This window comes from Lepisma saccharinum, chromosome 22 (genome assembly GCF_977018435.1).
Source record: "Lepisma saccharinum chromosome 22, izLepSacc3.1, whole genome shotgun sequence".
NCBI classification, from domain to species: Eukaryota; Metazoa; Arthropoda; class Insecta; order Zygentoma; family Lepismatidae; genus Lepisma; species Lepisma saccharinum.
Genome location: NC_139250.1, coordinates 556,531 through 578,379, shown reverse-complemented (window position 1 = coordinate 578,379; position 21,849 = coordinate 556,531). Strand labels below are relative to the sequence as shown.

Below are 21,849 nucleotides of genomic sequence, written 5' to 3'. Positions count from 1 at the left end.
AGTGATAGGATGTGTATGTAATGCTCACTACTAATAAATTAACATAAAGAACTGTCGGCATTTTTCGACTTAAAATTATTTTACCTAACAGCCTAGAATTATTACGATCGCATCCCAGTCCCCCGATGACACGGCACGGGGCCAGATGTCACAATAGGCAGGAGGTGCCGTTCGTGCGATTGCAAACGATCCAGGTCTTTAGTTCGGGTTCTGAGACGGTCAATGTTGCACTGGTACGAGGCGGGATAAAATACCTTGAAATATTACACCTTAAAATCTACCTGACATCTGTCGTCACTGAAACAAGAACATACCAAATAGCATTGTACCTGAAAGCATCAAATGATAACTCGGACGAACAGTAAAATATGAATATATTGTAATCAAAGAAATATTGGGATAACAAACATCTTACAGGTCCCCCTGATTCATTCTCTCACTCATTCGCTCTCCTGGGATATGTCAACATGGATATACACATACAAGTCACGGAATTAAATCAACGTATCACTTCCTTTTTGCTTAAACATTAACTTGAATTTAGGTCGTTAGTCTGCCCTATCCAGTGCTCATTTCAATCAATATGCGCCAGCCCTCGGAAGAAAAAAAACAATTATCAGAAAAATTAGGTCGGCGTAGTTGAATCTTTCGTTCGGATGAACATACGCATCAAAACCGCAAGTATGACATATTCCAAGTTTCTCGGACGGGGATAATACACACAAGCCTCTCTCGTCCCTGAGAACAATTACACCTCTACATAGTGATGCAAACGTACACATTCAACAAATAAAAGACTAATCAGCCAATTGAAACGACTGGGCGGTTATTTACACTAAAATGGAGCAAACTTTGACAAGTTGCATGAAAATTAACGTATTAAAAATATAAACATGAAACGACCTTTATATAACCATTACTCAACATACAAGACACGAAAGTTAGGTTCGGAATTCCTGAGTCACGTTGCGAATCAATGATTTGGGATTTTATGGTACGGCCGTTGACACAAAACAATACATTCGTACTTGGACATGAACCAGCTGAAGAATACTCTGCTACACCGTCAGATCGTCCATCTTTCCTGGGTACGGGAATTCGCACTAGATTCCTTTTGTGGCAAAAAAGGTTCCTTCGGGGGTCGATCGCGACGAAGGGTGGTGGCGACGATATCTGACGCTTTCACTTTTCACTGGACGTCGCGTATCCCTCCTTTCTCTCCAGCGTCGACTGTACGTTCTCAAATCAAACGCCGGGTTTAGCTTCTCAAGCGTCGGTCTGGAATCCTCCCTCTCTTGGGCATCGGGATTTGATTGGATTGATTTGTTGTTTAAGTCCACTTTATGCACAGTAAGGCTAATCGGGACTGGACCTACAGTTTAAAGTGGGATCCGAACCACTATGTGCCTCCACCGGGAATCGAACCCGGGACCCCTTGATTACAAGGCTACGACGCTACCACTGCACCATCGGGGAGGCCTCGGGCATCGGGCATCTATCAAGCGCCGGTCTGGAATCCTCCTTTTTGGCGTCGGACGTCTCTCCGTCCTTACCATATGGGCTCTGGAGGTTCGGCTGTAGCGTCGTGGTGGATGGAGTTTGGCGTCGGCGTTGGTTGGCTTCGCGGCATGGTGCGTCGGTGGTGTTGGCAATGGCGTCGGCTTTAGCTTCGCGCCGGATGGTAGTGGCACAGCGTCGTTGCGGGATTCGGGGAAAGCCGAGGGCCTCCTTCTCTCTATCGTCTTAGTCGCCCATGGTTCTGGATTGTCCTCGTTTCACAGAAACAAATCACCGCGAATGATATCACCGAAACAAGCACACGCGAATTAATTCAGAGGCGGTTACTCGCTGACGGTTCGCAAACAAAACAAAGTCCACGAAAACAATAGGTGGACGGGAGTCTAGCGCGGAGATGCTCTCGCTACAAAAATCCTGTCAAACTGTGTGGAGAACTCGAAGTCCCGCAGATTTATACGAGATTCGAAAATGTCAGTTGGAAAGACACTTAGCGTGGCTTTGGTTCGAGCGGGGTACAACAACCCGACTCTATTGTGTCTAAATGCGGTAAAAGGGCGTGTCTTCAGTTTGGTGCACGGGATTAAGTTCTCGCCTGCCTGGCGTCTATCTGGGAATTAGTGTTGCCCACGAGACGAGACGAGACGAGACTTTGGTCTGTCCCGTCCCGTCTCGTGAAAATGCTGTCTCGTCTCGTGTCTCGTCTCGAAAATATTAGTTTGTCCCGTCTCGTGTCCCGTCTCGAAGGGTTCTGTCTCGTCTCGTCCCGTCCCGTCTCGTTTTGTCTCGTCTCGTCTCGTAAAAGTGATCCGGGATATCATGCCAACAAAAGTCAAAAGTAGCAGAAACACAATATTTTTCCGGAAAGTGGGATAAAGCTCCAAATATTTTACCCATTGCGTGGTGAGAATAAATAAAGTTCGTTAATCACGAGGACATTAATATTAAAAATGCTGTTTGTTGGTTACTGATTGCTAGGTATCTTATGAAATCTACCTTGTGTTTTTTTCTCGCTTCCATACAACTGTCTATGCATCGTACATAAGTGAGTGCTCTTTTTCATTACTGCTATACCTTTTGGAAGTCTTCAAGTGTTTTCCACTAGACCTTCTTTCTTTCTGAATGTCGAACTTCCGTGCACTATGAAAATGTACATTTTTTCTTTAAATTCTAAGCTTGGCGCTGGGAGCAACAAAAAAGTTTTTAAATGTGTAGTACGAACACAAAAGACTATTTAAAATTTCAATACTTAGTATATTACAAATAGAAAGCATTTATTGTTCTTAATATTGTTAAACATCTTCTATGATATAAGTTTCAAAAAGTGTTTCTTTGTGATATTGTGCTGTTTCTTACGCTCAGCTTATGACGCACATACTTGGTTTTCCCTTAGCCTCTAAGTCCGGTACCACCACCACTTGATCTAATTTATCCTTCGGCAGGCACGTATCTAGAAACACATGTCGGGGAAGGTGTCCGAGCCAAGTGTTTCAGAAAAAATGATAATAATAACATTAACGACAACAATTAAGCAAATGTTTAAATTACTACATTAATATAATTCATAGGTCTATTCACTTGAATATGTAAATTAATTAATTATATTATTGTTATTACATGCAATGTTACAAAGATGGTACAAGGATAGTAATATAACAGCACGAATATTAGCTAATATCTAGCTTACGTGTAGTTAAGATCGCCAAAATTTGCATAAAAACAGCTGTCCTGGCTAGGAAATTAATGTCAAAAAAGGTGATGAATTGAAGATTTGCTGAATAACAAAAAAGGATGTTAAATCCAGTTTACGAAAAAAAAAGTTCCTAATTAATATTTCTGTACATAAATCTTCATTGATACTGTCATGCAAAGCCGTATGATCCCAATAGAATCCTTGTTTTCTAGTAAGTTCGGCAGGAACCCTCGATTATGCTAAACAAATATATTTCTTTGTTTAGCTAGAGCAAGGCCCCAGGAGGATGCAAGAAGCCGTTCCTGCAAAAGTGTATGTTTTACGAAGCGAAGAAACGTAACAAAACCACCACGTATGGAAGGCAAACCTGCATTTAGTTTATATCGCATATTCACAGAGCCGTGCCTCCTGAAGTTATAAAAATCCCAACTTGATTGATTCTTTTAGACATGCTATAGTTGAAAAAAATATGTTTAGATGCACCAAAAGTGCATCATTATCAGATTATGCATATAACGTGTTATTGGAATCAACATATTTGTGTAAATTGGGTGCCTACCCGATGGCGTAGTAATAACGTCGAGGTCTTGTAATGAAGGGTCCTCGCGTCGATACCCAATGGAGTCACAAAGTGGATCGGATCGCACTTTAAACTGTAGGTCGGTTCGCGATTTAGCCTATTTGTGAATCAAGTGGACTTAAAAAAATTTAAAAAAATATCAACCTTAAGAATATTCGAATCCACTAATTCACCCGCAGGTAAGTCAAATTTCACGTATCCCTCTTCATCCTCGTTCATAGACTTCCTGCAATACCTTGTGATTGTGTGTTATATCCCACCAGGTGCGAGAAATGTGCAGAGTTATTCTTTCCCTGTACTGCGTTACTTCGTTTCATAACAGTAAGGCTAAATTCTCGTTTTATCTGAACTTTTAAAAAATGTGCAAAATACGTCTCTATCTTTAAACAACCACCCTTTCTCATGTATGTGTAAAATAATCCGACTCTGTCTCAGAAAACCTCTTCCTACAATCAAATGGCGGAAACAACTCTCAAGTCTCAACAATTATAATTTTTTGCTTAAATTTCCTATCATTTATACAAACAGTAGCACATATCACGTCCTTTGGTGCAACACTGTCAACAGCTAATGTTACTTTCCTCGTCCTAATAAATTTACTTCCAACCAGTGACGGCGCCAGGGAAATGTGACTGGGGGGCGGGGGGCGGAAGGCTGGCAACAAAATATTGTAAGGGGGCAGTCACATTAAAACGCCCGAAAACACTACACATATATACATATATAATAATACTTATAATAATAATAATAATAATAATTATTATTATTATTATATTAGTATATATATTATTATTATTAGTATATTCATGTATGGTGTTTTGTGTTTGTCTTTTATTTAGAGTGGACGTTTACTGCCTAAATTTACTTCTTGATTACGAGTTTATCTCCACATGATTCGTTTTAATAAAGACATTAATTCTTTTTTATTGGTAAGTTGCGTTGTCTCTAGTGGCCTATTTCAGTATTAGAAGACATTCATAATTTTATAATTCATCGTCTTTCTTGAGATGAAACTACTGATATAAATATTTAAGTTATAAGATAATAATATAAATGACGAAAAAATTCTTGGAAGAGTTTAATTTTCTTGGAAAATAAACGTTACGTTGGAAGAAATTAATCTTCTTAAGTATTAGAAACAATGTGAGGCACTTAGTGAAGTGCAATTCTCCCGTAGGAGAATTCTGCTCTATGTGCTTTGGAGAACACATTGCCCACCCTTGGTACGTCCAGGACTTGAAATTTCTTCTCAATGGCAAGAACAGCCAAATGAAGCAGTTTGCATCCAGCATCCTGTTTCGAGCAAGCCTTTTCAAAGATTTTAAGGACAACCATCTTCGTAACGCTGAAGAGTTTTGGGCAAAATTTGTGTTTCACCTTTCAGGGAAATGTTATCACAGTATAAAAAATCAGACAAAGGTTACAGTTATCTCATAATTCAAGAAATATTCTGACCCTGGCAATACTTACTCATACTCTACCACTCCAACGTATGTCTGTGCTACCCAATTTCAGGCACCATGGGCGTCCGGAAGGGGGGGCAAGGGGGGGCTGTGGCCCCCCCTGGAAAATGTAAGTCAACTAAAAAATATGTATTTCACACATATAATTTAATTTTAGCCACAATAATATGTGTTAATTATTGCATGAACACCATAAATTCAAATTTAAGCAATGTTTTTTTAGGGAACAACACTATTTTTGGGGAAAATTTGCCTTCGTTTGCCCCCCCCTGGAAAAAAATACATTCCTTGCCCCTCCCTGGAAAAAATCCTGCGGACGTCCATGTCAGGCACCTATGGAGTTTGTGGGAAGAAGTTCTTCGATTTTGATATGTACGAGAAAGAGCGAACCTGCATCTAATGATTGAAGAGTGGCAACTCCTAATAAGCGTTATTTTACCTGCCCGCGATATGTTTTGAATCGAATTTTAAGTGTAATTTGCATTTTAAGGTTCAAGTTCAATACATTTCCAAATAATATCCCCTCATTAACTTCAAGAGTATCGAAGAAATTCCGTTTGTTAAGGTTTCCTCAGGCTCATCATCTCGAAATTCAAGTCCCTGAATAGTAAGAAACCGCGATGAATCCACAACAACTGACATGTAGTGTCGGGTTTTCTTCGATCACCTTTGGTCCTGAGTTCGATATCCAGAGGAGGCACTTTAAACTATAAGTCCAGTCCCGATTAGCCTTACTGTGCATAAAGTGGACTTAAAACATTAAATCAACTAACCAACCAAATCTTGAATCAACTTTGAATGTATTTTAATAATTAGCGTTGTCTTTAACGACCACGATTAGAATAATTTGCCCGTACTACAGATGATGTCTTGTGGTCCTGAAAATATTCGTGATGTTTTAAAACCATCCACATTCAACACTTTTCCCAGTTCTTAAGACTGGTTAAAACTTAGGTTAATCTCGGCTATTACAGGACATAAATGAATGAGAAATTACCTATGCCCAGGTCGGCGCTCGAATCTTGAAAGAAAGTTACACACACACACATAGCTATATACGTATATACTAAAACAAATCAATATTTGTTAATCAAGTTGGTATTATAAGCAGGAAAGTGATATCATGCAGAATACACGAATTTCAAAAGGTGAAAATTCTCATACTCTTATAAATGAACTCTCTTATTATTCGATATTTCATTAACATCAGTTGGGGGGCCGGGGGGCGAAGTGTCTGACATGGGACGTAACCCTGCCCCCCTCTGGCGTCTTTACTGCTTCCAACCCTCTAATAACTTCGCTGCTGATAGCCTCACCTTGGAAATGGAAGCTTGTGGGTCGGCGAATAATACAAAGAACTTGTGTTCACTGTCCCTCTTTCATTCAAAGTCTGTCGTTTTCCTTTTCAGTTTTTCCTACAAAACGTCGTCAGCAAGCAAACCAATTTACAGAATTTCTATTGCCCCTCCCTTGCATCAACCTTCATTCCTACTTCAGGCCTGGATTTATGGCAGTTACCCGCTCCTGCAGGTCAACCTCGCCCCTATGTTTGGTGATTGCCCCCTGAAGCAACGGTGTCCATTGTTCAAAGCGAAACCTCTGTCAGTGGGGAACGGCGAAAAATAGTCTCGGAATACACCCTGGCCATAAACAGGTTCCCGCCACCCTGACGTTGCTGTCAGCTTCCCTCTGAAATTTGATAAAACTACTTTGTGAAATTTGTTTTGAAGGCTAAATTCACAGAATTAAAATAACAGCTACACATTCCTTCATCTGATTTACAGAAAGGCTAATCGGGACTGGACCCACAGTTTAAAGTCGGATTCAAATCACTATGTGCCTTCACCGGGTATCACACCCGGGACCCCTTGATTACAAGGCGACGACGCTAACACTGCACCATCGGGGAGTCCCCTCGTAGAACAACGTTTCCTTCTACGGCGATTATACAGAACTCTGTGCTCTTCTTCATTTGAAATCTATTCTATATCAGACTCGGTATTTCGTTATTACAATCCAAGGAATAGTATTCTCCTTAAATAAGAAATAAATAAATTAAAAAAAAAGCATTGGAAATAATCTTCAAACTGACGTAAAAAATTCGAATCCAACCACCTGCAGAATGCCTGAGGGAAACAACAAGAATTTTCTCAACAAAGACATATCCGAAATTTCCATAACATTCTAATAATTTTGCAACCCGTGCAAATAATCATGCGGTAAAATCTTGTCGTGGTTCCCTGTAAACACTAAAATCACCAAATTACTTCTTTCCATATTTCCCGTATTTTCCCCTCCTCTTTAGCTCTCAGCTGTTCGGAGTGGGATAATGCAAGATTATTTGTCCCTAATTATCTCCTTCTCTTAGTCTTGCTTATAACTTGGACTCCTTAATAACTTTCCCAACAACTCCTTATCAATTTGTACTGCCATGTTTCCTACAATGCTTTTCCTACTTCCTAATAACAATCACTTCTGTATACCCTTTGATGTAAAAATTAAATAATAAAAATAAACCATATCCGTCGATCCGTTTATCTTTCCAACCTATAGAGCTGACACTATTTTTACAAGATAAACCTCGGACGCAGACATTCCACGATCTTTTGGCCCCTCCTTCCACCTTCTCTACCTGCCCTTTTACTTCATGTTATTCAGAATTGTATTAGTATCTGGAGTACTATCGTAACATAAAGTTATTAACCTGGAATAAATTGAAAAAAATGGGGAGTAACGTTGTGATTCCAAAGAGTATTGACAATAAGTTTAGGTATTCAATTCATTCATTACTCTCTCTAGAATAGTCTTCTTTTGACTTAACACACGCTTATCAACGTTTCTAATTGAAATACTTTATTCCAAGCAGACAAGTATTTGCAACTGATCAAATATTTTGCTTTTATTTTTTCGAGACATTGGAGACGAGACGAGACATTTCAAAAGCCGTCCCGTCCCGTCTCGTGTCTCGTCTCGAAAACGAGACGAGAAAGGCATTCCGTCTCGAATTTCAAAAGGCTTGTCCCGTCTCGTGTCTCGTCTCGAAAACGAGACGAGACACGAGACGAGACGGGACATGTCCCGTCCCGTGAGCAACACTACTGGGAATCCGTGATCCGCCGTGGATCTCTGATGAAAACCAATTCATCTTTACGTAGTGCATACTGAGTTGATCTTGGTGAAATTAAATCCATCTTTCATGCGTAACGTGCCGCTTCGGTTGCCCAAAATTCATGTACATTCGCCGTGTTGACGATTATTGCTGTGACTCAGAAAACCTGTCCCCCAACTTCCGATGTCTTGCTCGAATTTCAATTTTACCACATATACTCATTGGAAATATTCAACATAAAACCAAATCTCACACTTTACATCAGTCATAATGTGATTGATTAATTATACAAAATGATAAATATTGAACTGTGATTTTAAACGTCACTGAATACCGTGACAGAATTTCATTTTTAATTTCTTAGCAAAACACAATTCTACTCGATATTTGAAAAAGTAACCGAACGACCCATTCCTAACGGTATCCAGGCCTCCCCGATGGCGCAGTGGTAGCGTCGTCGGCTTGTAATCAAGGGGTCCCGGGTTCGATACCCGATGAAAGCACATAGTGGTTCGGATCCTACTTTAAACTGTTGGTCCAGTCCCGATTAGCCTTACTGTGCATAAAGTGGACTTAAAACACCGATTCGATCAATCAAATAACCTAAACAGTCAACCTTACTCCAGAAAGCAACCGCTTAGAAGTAACGCGATATTCCCAAACGCTGAACAGCCTCTTACTGTCGAGAAGGAAGGAGTATCGCTTTATCTGCAAAAGCAGCGTGGTGCTGATGACATCACATCTGAAACGTGCCTAAATCGGGAATGATGCGACCTTATCTGTACGCTCCCTGTGAACCTTAATGGTCTCATTCTGTTTTCTACAGTTTAGGTTACATTTCAATATGTTTGCTTACATTACAATTTTGCTTTTTATGTATGGAGTGGCAGTGGCGTGCCCTAGGCCATAATGTTCCTAAATAAAAAAGAACGCCAAAGGCAGGAAAAGATAGGAAAATGAGGGCTGACTACTAAAAAAGTATACGTAACGCCCCCCCCCCTTACGAAATTCCTGTGCACGCCGCTATGGTGTCACGTCACCAAGGTGGCTTCAAACCAGGTTCATACCCAGGGGAGGGGTCATGGGGGCCATCCTGGGAATCCTGGGTACAGGCCTGCTTCAAACCAGGGGATATATCCAGTATATTCCACCGGGATGAGGAAGGGTGGAAAGGTACAGTCAACAGCAAAGATAATGATAGGCAAATGTACGTACTTATGGGGATGTAATGGTAAATTTAGAGCCAAAATGACAAGAAACTGGGCTTTTGTGGAAAATTCTGGAGGCTGTTAGGGGTGCGAGCGAATAAATCAGTACTTGAAACAATCAATAAATAGTGAAAAGGACATCTGTTTTGCGTATGAAGAAGTTTCAATTCCTAAAAGAAAGAAAGAATTAAAATAGTCGTGCAGAAACCTCGCTGAATATGATCTTGAAAACAGGTTTGGGTCGTCTTTCACTCAGTCTTTCTTTTGACGCAAACGGCCATTAATAACCGAACGTTTATTTGTGCCAAACACCCACGGAGCTGCATCCAGGAAACGCATCCCCCCTCCCTTCCTATCTCCTGGAGCCAGAACAAAAAGCCCCGGAGCAGCCACGAGATCGTGACGTCTCCTTGGGCCTCGTGCCCGATCGCTCGAGACCGGTTTCAGCTTTCTCCTGCACCACGTGATCAGATGATAATGCACCAAGGAACAGAGATTTCTTTTACAAAAACCTTTCAGCTGGCGGATTACGAAACTCCAGGTGGCTGCCTCCGTCCTCTCGTGGCGTCTCCAGCGAGAACCTGGAATCTTTCTTCGCATTCAAGTGGAAAAGAAGCGGTTGGCAAAATGCTTTGGGGGCAGAGAAGCGATCTTTCCGGAAGGCTCTCGCATGTAGTGGTACCCGCATCAGTAACGCGATACCGAAATTACACGAGTCATTGTAACCATTGTAACGGTACTTTACAAATACATTCAGGACTGGAGCATTTCTCGAAGCATAAATTCCTGCATGGGGGATGCTTGGTCAAGTTTGGGGATAGAGGGGGGGGGGTGTTTTTATGGATCAATATGGAGACAATGCAGTAAATGGATGGACGTTGATGAAAATATTCTTAATTCAAATTTACACTGGGAAAGCATACAGGGAACACATAAGTATATCCTATATAAGAACCCAGACCATTACTCCTAATGGAAATCCAGTCTATGACAAGGAAAACATTGCACCGTGCCATGAAGGAACATTTGGGGGACGTGCGGGTAGGGCCACACACATTCTAGATCTGGTCCACTTTGGAGGTGATGTGATCAGCATCACGCTGCGGTCGCCTTTGCTCCCCCCTCTCGCGGGTTGCCAACAGGTAAGTAGAGTATTTTTGTGCATCTGACCGCAACTTTGATTTCTTGACCAAACGACCACAAAAAGTTGAAAAACTCACTTTCTCCCCCTGCTCCGCGCCTCATTTAGTACGCTGACGACGTTTCACGGGCGCAAAAAGGCAGTGATGAGTGAAAGATGAGCTCTCATCTCCTCATCCTTCTCATCTTTCTCATTCTTTTTTTATTCTCTCATCTTCTCATCCTCCAAAATGTTTGTAGATCGTGACCTTTGTAAACCTCTCTCTCGAGAACGATGTGCCACACACACATACAGACACATACACACAGATACACACACACATACAGTTATTTTTCTCTCCACGTTTCGTGTCTTATTTATTACGCTGGCGATGTTTCAGGGTGCAGAAAAGCAGTGATGAGTGAAAGATGAGCTCTCATCTTCTCATCTTTTTATTTTCTTATTTTTGAAGGACCAAATGTTTGTAGATCGTGACCTTTGTAAACCTCTCTCTCGGGGGAAGGATGTGGCACACACATACACACGCGCGTGCGCGTATGCCTTTTATTATTTTTGTATTGTAACACAAACAAACAAACAAAATAATAATTGTTGTTTTTTAGGATGCCTGGCCCCTATAACTTCGCCGGGGTGCGTGGTAACGGCGAAATCATCACGAGTTTAGATTTGTACTGCGAATGTTGTCAAAAATTTAATGAATGTTGTTTATTCTCGATGCTAGAATCTTACATAGATTATTCTCTAAAAACGAAAATTGATAATGCTATGCCAAGCCCCCAAGGCATTCAGGCAATTTCTAATGTTCGCGTGGATAGCGACGCTCGGTAGAATTTTTCCTGTCCCCTGTGGAGCAATTGTGTTTCGTCGCCCAATGTAACATTTTCATCACGGACCAAACTATCCACAGCAACCCCTCCCCGAACCCATTCACCTTGCATCCTCTTTCGCCCGAAGAGATTCTATTTTTTTTTAGCTTTCCCACGGTTCTGAATGAAGAATCCATCACATCCCCGATAACAATAGAATCAGAGGGGGATGTGGCGGAAGCAAACACAGCAGCATCTTCCGCTTTTTGAGTTTTATACTGGGAATCGTTTGTTTCACACACCACACCCTGACGGGGCGTGGAATACAGGCCGAGGGGAAATGATCGACAATACATACATGGGTGGAACTATCAACGTCCTGTTTATTGTTATTTGTCCCCCACAGGATATTGTGCGCATCACAAAATTTTTGTTGAAAAAAAATATATAACATGAGTAAATCAGTCAACAAGGGTTTTTATTTGCTAGGACATTGACTATAGCGCTCATTGTGTTTTCACCAAAGAGAGTCGCGTGGAGTAGGAAGGAGAGAAGGAGAAAAAGGAGAGGAGTTCCTATATAACCTACCAGTTTTTTGTACGTCATTATCATAGTGAACGTCAATCGTGGCAGTTCAGTATTTTTTAATTTGTTTGTCTGGCAGTATACATATATATCATCGTGGAAGTTTTAGTGAGCTACAAGTTTTATTTTGAAGTCTCTCTATCTCTCTTGAAAGGTGAACGTCAATCGTGGCAGTTCAGTATTCTTAATTGTTTATCTGGCAGTATACATATATATTATCGTGGAAGTTTTAGTGAGCTACAAGTTTTTATTTTGAAGTCTCTCTATCTCTCTTGAAAGGTGAACGTCAATCGTGGCAGTTCAGTATTCTTAATTGTTTATCTGGCAGTATACATATATATTATCGTGGAAGTTTTAGTGAGCTACAAGTTTTTATTTTGAAGTCTCTCTCTATCTCTGTTGAAAGGTAAGTTTTTATTTTCATGATATATTAATATTTTTTTGTTTTTGCGTCTGACACACACATATTCAGAGGAGTCATAAAAAATTGACACACACTTACATGTCGTATATTTTTAACCTCCTACAACAGTGCACGCACACATACATACATACATACATACATACATACATACATACATACTGTTTGCGTCTAATATATATATGTGGAAGGAAAAAATATCTAGCATTTTTTCAACTTTTTTTTCCTTCTGTTTCAGTGCGCTTTCCACTACCATCACCACAACCCCCCAAAAAATTTCTCTGTGTATATATATATAAATAACAGAAGGAAAAAATGGAATCGCAACCAGGTCCCTCCGGTCTTTGCGGGAAAGTGGCATGTCGCAACTGTGGAAAGTTGATTTCTAAACCTAATATTGCTAGGCATTTGAAAAAATGTCGTCTTTCGGATCATGATGTCGTAGCCCCGCCGGCAAAGAAACCTCGCATTGATGAGCATGAGGAGGGTGCTTTGAATAAAAATGCACGCATCATGACGTATAAATCTGGAAGCGATTAAAAGTGTGACTCGAGCATCTTCCTCAACAATGTGAAATCTCTGGTAGTCGATAAATTACGTGATTGCCTCGTCAATGTTGCAATTAAAATTCATCTCGTCTTGACCCTGCTGTATGAGAAAGTTGTCTCGTCCGAGTCAAGCATTTTTAGTTTTTACGTAGGGTGTGAAGCCTTACACGATAACAATAACGAGGATCTTGACGAGATAGTGACACGGCTATTTGATCACCTGACACAAAAACAAGAAGAGTTTGAAGGTAGAGGAAGTGGATGGAGTCTTTGTGGTCACAACCACATGTTAGAACTTCGAGTCTGCAATTTCAAACCATTACGCAGCACTCAAAAAAAAACAAAAAAACAAAAAAAGCAAAATGCAGTGTTGAACATACAAAGTAATGATGCGAAGAGTTTCTTATGGTCTGTCATCGCTGCATTACACCCAGCAAATAATAATGACCCCCAACGCCTGTCCAATTACAGAGGATACGAGGGAAGATACGAGAATATGATGAGAGGAATTTCCTATCCTGTGCCCCTGAATAAGATCAATCAATTTTTAAAAAACTATAGGGAGGAAAAAGGAGAATATATTGATATTTCTGTGTTTGGGGTTGACGATTCCGGCAATATTCGTGTGTTAAGACCTGCTAGAAGCCAGAATAATGTAATTCGACTCTTGCTTGTAGATGGCCGTTACAGTTTGATACGGAATTTCTCAGGATTAGTAGGAAGACAGATCAGCAAGAATCACGATAAGATCGAAATTTGCGATCGGTGTTTGAGAATTTTTCGCGGGGGTAAGAAGATGGGAGAACAGCACAAGTGTTTTGGCTCTGTGAATGCAGAACCCGAAGATGTCATGCCGGAACCCGGAACCAAGATGAAATTTCAGAAACACCAGGCTCTTCTCCACCATCCCGTCGTCCTTTATGCCGACTTTGAAAGCTTCCAAGTTCCCATGACGTCTTGCAACCCTGATCCCTCTACCTCAAGCACGACCCAAATTTTTCACCACGAGCCTTGCAGTTTCTCCATCTACGGAGAAAAATTGAATGATGTCATCTTGTATTGCGGACCCGATGCGGCAAAACATTTTGTTGAGAAGATAGCGGAATGCGCGAGAGAACTTGCACCCAGTCTGAAAGGCTCTTACGTTTCTCCACCTGCTCTCACAACAGAACAACAACAGAGACATGACGCGGCGACAAGATGCGAGGAGTGTAACCAGGCTTTCACCCCCGAAAATTACAAGGTCGTCCACCATAACCATCAGAATGGATTATTTCTAAGCACCATCTGTAATTCGTGCAATCTTAAAATTAAGGAGTCGCATTTTGTTGCCGTGTTTCTGCACTACACGGAGAAGTACGACACACATCTCTTCGTCAAAGAGCTCCACAACATAACTTCTCGAATCAGCATCATTCCGAGAACGAGCGAGAAGTATATTACAGTGAGAGTGTGGATCCCTCTCGAAGAAGGAGGAAGTGTGGAAGTGCGAATCCTGGACTCTTACAATTTCCTGTCCTCCAGCCTCGCAAGCCTTGCATCTCAACTTGGCGACGAAGATCTTGTGGCCACCAAGCAAAAATGTTTTTCGGGGAGAGATGAGAATTTGAATCTGTTGCGTCGCAAGGGCGTCTACCCCTACGAGTACGTCAACGATTTCGAGAAATTTGATGAGACGGAACTTCCACCCCGGGAGGTATTTTATTCTTCTCTCACGGAGGACGTTTGTTCCGAAGAGGACTACGAACACGCTCGTAGTGTGTGGACGGCATTCAATTGCCAAACTTTTCGCGATTATCACGATCTTTATCTGAAATTGGACGTGACTCTCCTCACGGACATTTTCGAATCGTTTCGTAAGAGATGCATCGCGATATACAAGTTGGATCCTGCGTATTTCTTCACCACGCCGGGATTGACTTGGGAATCGATGATGAAATACACCAACGTGGAACTGGGCCTCATCGCAGAGAAGGAACAGTATGCTTTCATGGAGAGTGCGATACGCGGTGGCATCGTCCAATGTCCCCGACGCCATGCTCAGGCAAACAATCCTCATACGCCTGGTTACGATGCATCGAAGCCCAACACCTACATTGTCTACTGGGATGTCAACAACCTGTACGGCCACTCCATGTCCCAGTGTCTTCCCATCAGCGACTACGCATGGATGACCAAAGAGGAACTCTCCTGCGAGGATTTTCTCAACTGGAGCGAAGATAATGAATGGGGTTGTTTCTTGGAAGTGGATCTCGATTATCCCGAAACACTTCACGAGAAACATCATGGATTGGCCCTGGCCCCCTCCAAAAAGAAGCCACCTGGAGGATCGGAGCCAAAACTCATACTAAGCATGGAGAACAAGCGGAATTACGTTCTGCACTACCGACTCCTCCAATTTTACATAAGTCACGGCTTGCAGTTGAAGAAAGTTCATAGAGGATTGAAGTTCCGACAGAGCAAGTGGCTGGAACCCTACATAACCGAGAACACGCGCCGCAGAGCGCAATCGACATCGCCTGCAGACAAGGATCTGTACAAACTGTTCAATAACGCCATCTACGGCAAGACGATGGAGAACGTGCGTAATTACATCGACGCAACGTTGGTCACGGACGAAAAGAAATTTGAAAAGATCGTCGCGTCCCCCTACTTCAAAAACTTCACCATTTTCGACGAGAATCTAGTATTCGTCGAGAGGAACAAGAAGCAAGTGATGCTCAACAAGCCGATTGCTATAGGTGCCACTGTCCTTGAACTATCAAAATTGCACATGTACCAATCGTACTACGATCAGTTTCAACCTTTTTATGGAGATAACATCCAAATATGTTACATTGACACGGATAGCTTCATTTTTCTAATCCAAACACCAAGCCTCGAACATGATCTGACTAAGATGAAGCATCTGTTTGATTTTAGCAACTTACCATCAGGCCATCACTTACATTCGGCAGAAAACAAAATGACGATTGGAAAGTTCAAAGATGAAGTTGGCGGGGAGTACATCAGCGAATTTGCGGGGCTTCGTGCCAAAATGTACTGTGTAAAGATTGCAGAAGAAAAAGAGATCAAGAAAGCGAAGGGGGTGGGAAAAATAAGTACCAGCAAATTTAGCATGCAAGACTACAAGGAATGCCTTTTTCATGGTAAAAGGCAACTCAGCACCGATCATCGCATTGCAAGTAAATTGCATGATTTGTACACGACGCGCGTAACCAAAGTAGCATTGGATGCAACGGACAATAAGTTACGTGTTCTCGATTGTAAAATCCACACGCGAGAGTGGGGACACTACAATGGAAGCGATAAATGTGACGTGTGTTAACTGTAACCCCATAGCCATGAAGTCCGCTGTGTCTTTTCCTCTTCAAAATATACGGAGGAAAAGAATGAAAGAGGGAGCCCTCGGGCGATGAAAAATAAGAGTTGAATTTAATGAGCCTCAGTTTGAAGCGGGCTTAACAACATAATAACAGGTTGCAACTCTTAATCGCCCGAGGGCTCCCTCTTTCATTCTTTTCCTCCGTATATTTTGAAGAATAGCAAAGGCACGTGTTAAATACCTAACAAGGACAATGAATCTCTTTGGTTTTCGCAAACAAAGCAACATGGACACTGCATTACCAAATTCCAATAACCTCTTACCTTCCGTGTTATCTAAACTCAATGGTCTACTAATTGTACATCTTAATAGTATATGGACGGAAATAAATAACGATGTGGGCAAGAGGTTTTATGTTTTTAATAACAATTTACATTTCTATGAAATTCCGATCGACGGGAAACTTCAAATCACTGTGAATCCGGAGAACACAGGCGAAATCAAAATTTCTACCGGCAAGAATATTTTTCGAATGAAGCACGACAAGATATTTTCTAACATGTCGTACGATGTGTCTGCAGGAGATTATCTTTACGTGGAACTCCTAGGAGATTACGACAAACTTATTCCTCTCTTCGTAGAATTACGAATCGTCTATCCTATTATAAATAACCGTTAACCAAAAATGCCTAACGACATTTTCGGCAACACCAAGCGTGTAGACCATGCAGAAGAGATTCTCATGCTGGACGTTCGAGTTAAGAAGTTGAGGACCGATTTGATCGCTTTGCAGGAGACCTTAAACAAAAGTTTAGAGTCTGAGATCGCTACGCTCCAAACGCAATGTCTCGATCCCATTCTGAAAATCGATTCCGAACTGAAAACACTGATAAAAAATTATGTCGACGTACCTTCTTACGACAACATTCAAAATATACAGTTGAGCATGGATTCGCTTCAAAATGATTTGGCCAAATTACAGCAATTTCAATCGAAAAATGAAGATTTGGAAAAATTGAAACTCGAAATCGAAGAGCGAACTTCCGCAATAGAAAAAAATTTCTCTGAACTTCAAACCGTGGTGAATGATATTGATATAGAACGCTTGCAGGTCGTTGTTTCTAAATTACAAGAAGAATTCACCGGCACGTTGGAAGAAATCAAATCCAAGTTGCAGACTTTGGAAGATACCATGACGAACCTACCATCGTCGGACGAACTGCAGGTCATCGGTAAAAGCGTCGCGAACATAAAAATTCAATTGGAGGCCTATCAAGATTTCGAACACATTCAAACCACCATCGCTACGCTTCAGGCGTCCTTGGAATTGATCAACGAAGAAATTAAAAATATTCACGCTGAAGCAAGTGTGTTGACGAGTATTCAGGACACGTTGAGCACGGTTCAGCAGAAGATCCAATATTTGGAAAATTTGAACGTCGAATCCAATCTTACTCATTTTCATCACGTACTGGACAACATACAGGGTGACTTGGAATCGTTACGAACGAGCGTGCCTTCGAGCGAAGATTTGGAAAAATTGAAAACGGCGGTGACGGCACTATCAGATTCGAGTGACATTAAAAGTTCGTTGAGCGATCTCGAGAGTAAAGTGGCCAATCTCCCCACCTCCAAAGAATTACATGGCTTGAAAAGGAACATATCACGTATGCTGAAACGACTGGAAACGGAAACGGCGAACGTGGAACAGATTCGAGACGAACTTGCCTCGCTGGTGTCGACGCTGCCCACTTCGCAGAGCGTCGCCGACCTTCACACGCAGTTTACAGAGATGCGAAGCATCGTGAACGATCTTACCGAGAAGAGCTCGAAATTGAATCAAGTCGAGAACCTTCAGAACATCGTCGTCAACATCAGAGATCAAGTTGGAGTGCTGGAATCAACCCAGGAATCAACGCTGACCTCTTTCGGTGCCAAGTTGCAAGAACTCAACGAAAGCTACAAGCAGTTGAACGTGGAAGTGAAAATCAAACCGTCATTTTCTACCGTAACAGATACCATAGTCGAACATTTGTTGCCCGTACAAAACACACTGGGTCAGCTTCACAGTAACCTCGTTAGCGTCGACACTAAATTCGCTAAACTGCATTCTCTGCAAGCCATCGAAATCAACAGCGTACCCAATCAACAGAGAATCTCCACGTTCGTCGAAGGTAACAAACTGTACATGCTACATCCTTATCATCCGTACTACAAGTTTTTCCTCGATGGCACGATTCAGATAAACGAATTTTCGTACTGGTCTCACGGCAGAAAAGCTAGCGTTCCCACCATGACTTTGATATCGAATCGTGGTGTCCAGAAAGCAGGAAACATTCCTCTGGCACGTTGGAACGAAACGCGCAACATATATGAAATACACGAAGACGAAGATCTCACCGTTTTCGACGTGAGTGCCGGCGATAAGCTGATCATTCAAAACACGAGTGAAGTGCCACCCTCTTTGAATCCCATCACGCTGGTGCTTCTCTTCAAACGTAATCTCTAAAAATAATAAAAATGTCTAGGCAAGCCATCGTCCAAGAATTGCATAAACCTGCACGCCGCAACTACAAACGTTTGGCTGTGGTAACCAAGGGAATCGACGACCTCTGGGAAAGCGACCTCGTCGAAATGAGTAGCGGCAAGTTAAAAAACGTGCATAAATTGAACAAGGGCAACAAGTACCTCCTCACCGTCATAGACACATTTTCGAAATTCGCATGGGCTCTACCTTTGAAGGCAAAAACAGGAACGTGCCTCACGGAAGCATTCAAGACAATTTTTCGCGAAAGCGGCGGCAGACGACCTCGGTTTCTGCACACGGACAAAGGGAAGGAATTTTACAATGCCGTATTCCAAAAGTTTATTCGGAAACACAACGTTCAACATTACTCGACCTTCAGTGACGTCAAGGCCAGCATCGTGGAAAGATTCAATCGCACTCTGAAATCGCGCATGTGGTCACGCTTCACGCTTCAGGGAAGCTACAAGTGGGTCACTATTCTTCCGGAACTTGTTAACGACTATAATCACACACGGCACGCAACGATAGGCATGAAGCCAGCTGACGTTACCAAGTCCGACGAGCAACGTTTAATTTCTAGCGTTTACTGTCCAAAGTACACGCCCACGACAAAAAAGGCTAAATACAAAATTGGAGAACAGGTGAGGGTTAGTAAATTGAAGCGAACGTTTGACAGGGGTTTCACACGAAACTGGAGCACCGAACTTTTTACCGTGGTTCGAGTTCTACCCGGGAACCGTCACACGTATATAATAAAGGACAGTGGCGGTGAAATTTTATTGGGGCGCTTCTATGAAGAGGAACTCTCTAAAACTAAATACCCCGACACGTACCTTATTGAAAAAGTTTTGCGCAAGAGAGGCAACAAACTTTTGGTGAAATGGCTGGGACTTCCGGAAACAAGTTGGATCGATTCAAACGAAGTGATTGTATGAGTACGTGGAATGTTGTGAAACGTTTACCTAATTCGGAAAGTGGAAGGAAGAAAAAGAACGGCGAATTGCTTCCCGACAGCATCCGTTGTCTGATCGTAGGTCCTTCGGGGTGTGGGAAAACGACACTGCTCGTGGACAATTTTCTCCTCGCACCGAATTGGTTAGATTGGAAGAACAGGCACCTGTACGTGTTCTCGAAAAGTTTGGAGCAATCCAAATACCAGCAACTGATGAAACTGTACGATGGTCTGGACATTGCAACGTTCGCCTCGGAAATAAAACCACTTGACAATTGTCGTGAAAATTCAGTCGTTGTGTTCGACGACGCCATCCTGGAAAATCAAAATGAAATTCGCAACTTTTTCACGCAAGGTCGTCACAAAGGAATGGATTGCTTCTACCTAGCTCAAACATTTTCCAAAATTCCAAAACAGTTAGTACGTGACAATGCTAATTTCATATGTTTGTTTCGTCAAGATCACACCAACCTCAAGCATGCGTACGATGACTACGTAGGGGGGGACATGAACTACAATCAATTTTCGGAAGGCTGCTGCTCTACTTGCTGGAACGGTGACGATTTCGGATTTGTGACGATCGACATGACGAGGAAACCCAACGACGGAAAATACAGAAACAAAATCAACGACTTTCTAAACGTTGCAACGTTGTGAGAAATGACGTATATAAATAACGTCATGACGAAACGAAAAATTGAAGACGAAAATCTCAAGCTTCGCGATTACCTCGCGAAACGCTTCAAAGGTTGGAAATCCGAAAATCGCGGATTCTACGAAGAGAAGAAACGTCAGGATCAACCTGTGATCGATGCCATCAGCGGTCTAGGTAAAGAAATTAAAAGTGTCACGGAACAAAATAAAAATTTGATCAACGAACTCGTACCGCTCGCAGCTAAAAGTTACGCCGTACCCACGCCCATTTCGAGCATTCCTTCGACGCCGTTCGAACTGAAGGATGCACCGGCACGACGTCGAGCCATAGGCAGCACGTCTTCGGATAAAATCGAGTTGGGACCTTTGGCACGAGACTACCTGAGCACGGGGAAATTCGACAAGGATGAAGTGTTCGGATTGTATCCCAGCATGGAAACCAGCGAAGGCGGCGGTGTGGTGTGGAAGATTGGGAAATCGAAGGTGACCTTCGAAGGCAACGACATTAAAATCAATTTAGGCGACAAGGATAGTTGGAACAGGTATCCGGGTACGGTGGGACTGTGGGAACTCGTTGCCAAAAAGCAGCCAAAAGATTACACCGACGAAGATTACCAAAGTTACAAGGAAATTCTGATCATGACGGATGCCTTGTACCAGAACAACGACGCCTCGCAGAATAGGGTGAAATCAAGCAGCGGCGAGAAGTACAGGAATCTCATCAAACCGATTTGGAACCAGGTCAAAACAGGCAGCGGCGTCAAACGCTACAACACCTTACCCAAAGAATTCGTTTGGGTGGACGACGTGAGGAAGTTCGTGGACCGATTGTTGGTGATAGCTGGCGAAGAGAATGCAGGCAACCGTAATTTCTACAACGAGAAGGTTGGCATCGTGGACATGATCAGCACGAAACTTTCCAACTTCATCGTTAACGACGACAAGGGCATAGGTTACCTCATCAAAATCATCAACACGCTGCCTCCGAAATTTTGGAACGTGGCCGAAGGAAAGGGACTTGTGAACGACATCATCAACAAGTTACCTTTCGAGATGCATCTACCTGGCTACCAGTACTGTGGACCGGGTACCAAACTCGAGAAAAGATTGGAGAGAGGAGACAAGGGTGTGAATCCGTTGGACGCCGCATGCAAAGATCACGACATTGCTTACAACACCACACAGACGGATCTGGATGCACGTCACGAAGCAGATAGAAAGTTAGAGCACGCAGCTTTCGAAAGGTTCGTGAGCAGAGACGCATCGTTGGGTGAACGGGTCGCCGCACTAGGCACCACCATCACCATGAACACGAAACAAAA

At 42.3% G+C, this 21,849-nt stretch overlaps 1 protein-coding gene across 1 annotated transcript in view; it reads right to left on the bottom strand.

Annotated features, from left to right (window-relative positions):
• The window catches only part of Msr-110 (DUF3736 domain-containing protein Msr-110), a 74,645-nt gene that overhangs the window by 21,442 nt on the left and 31,354 nt on the right, over positions 1-21,849 (bottom strand). The window lies entirely within an intron of this gene.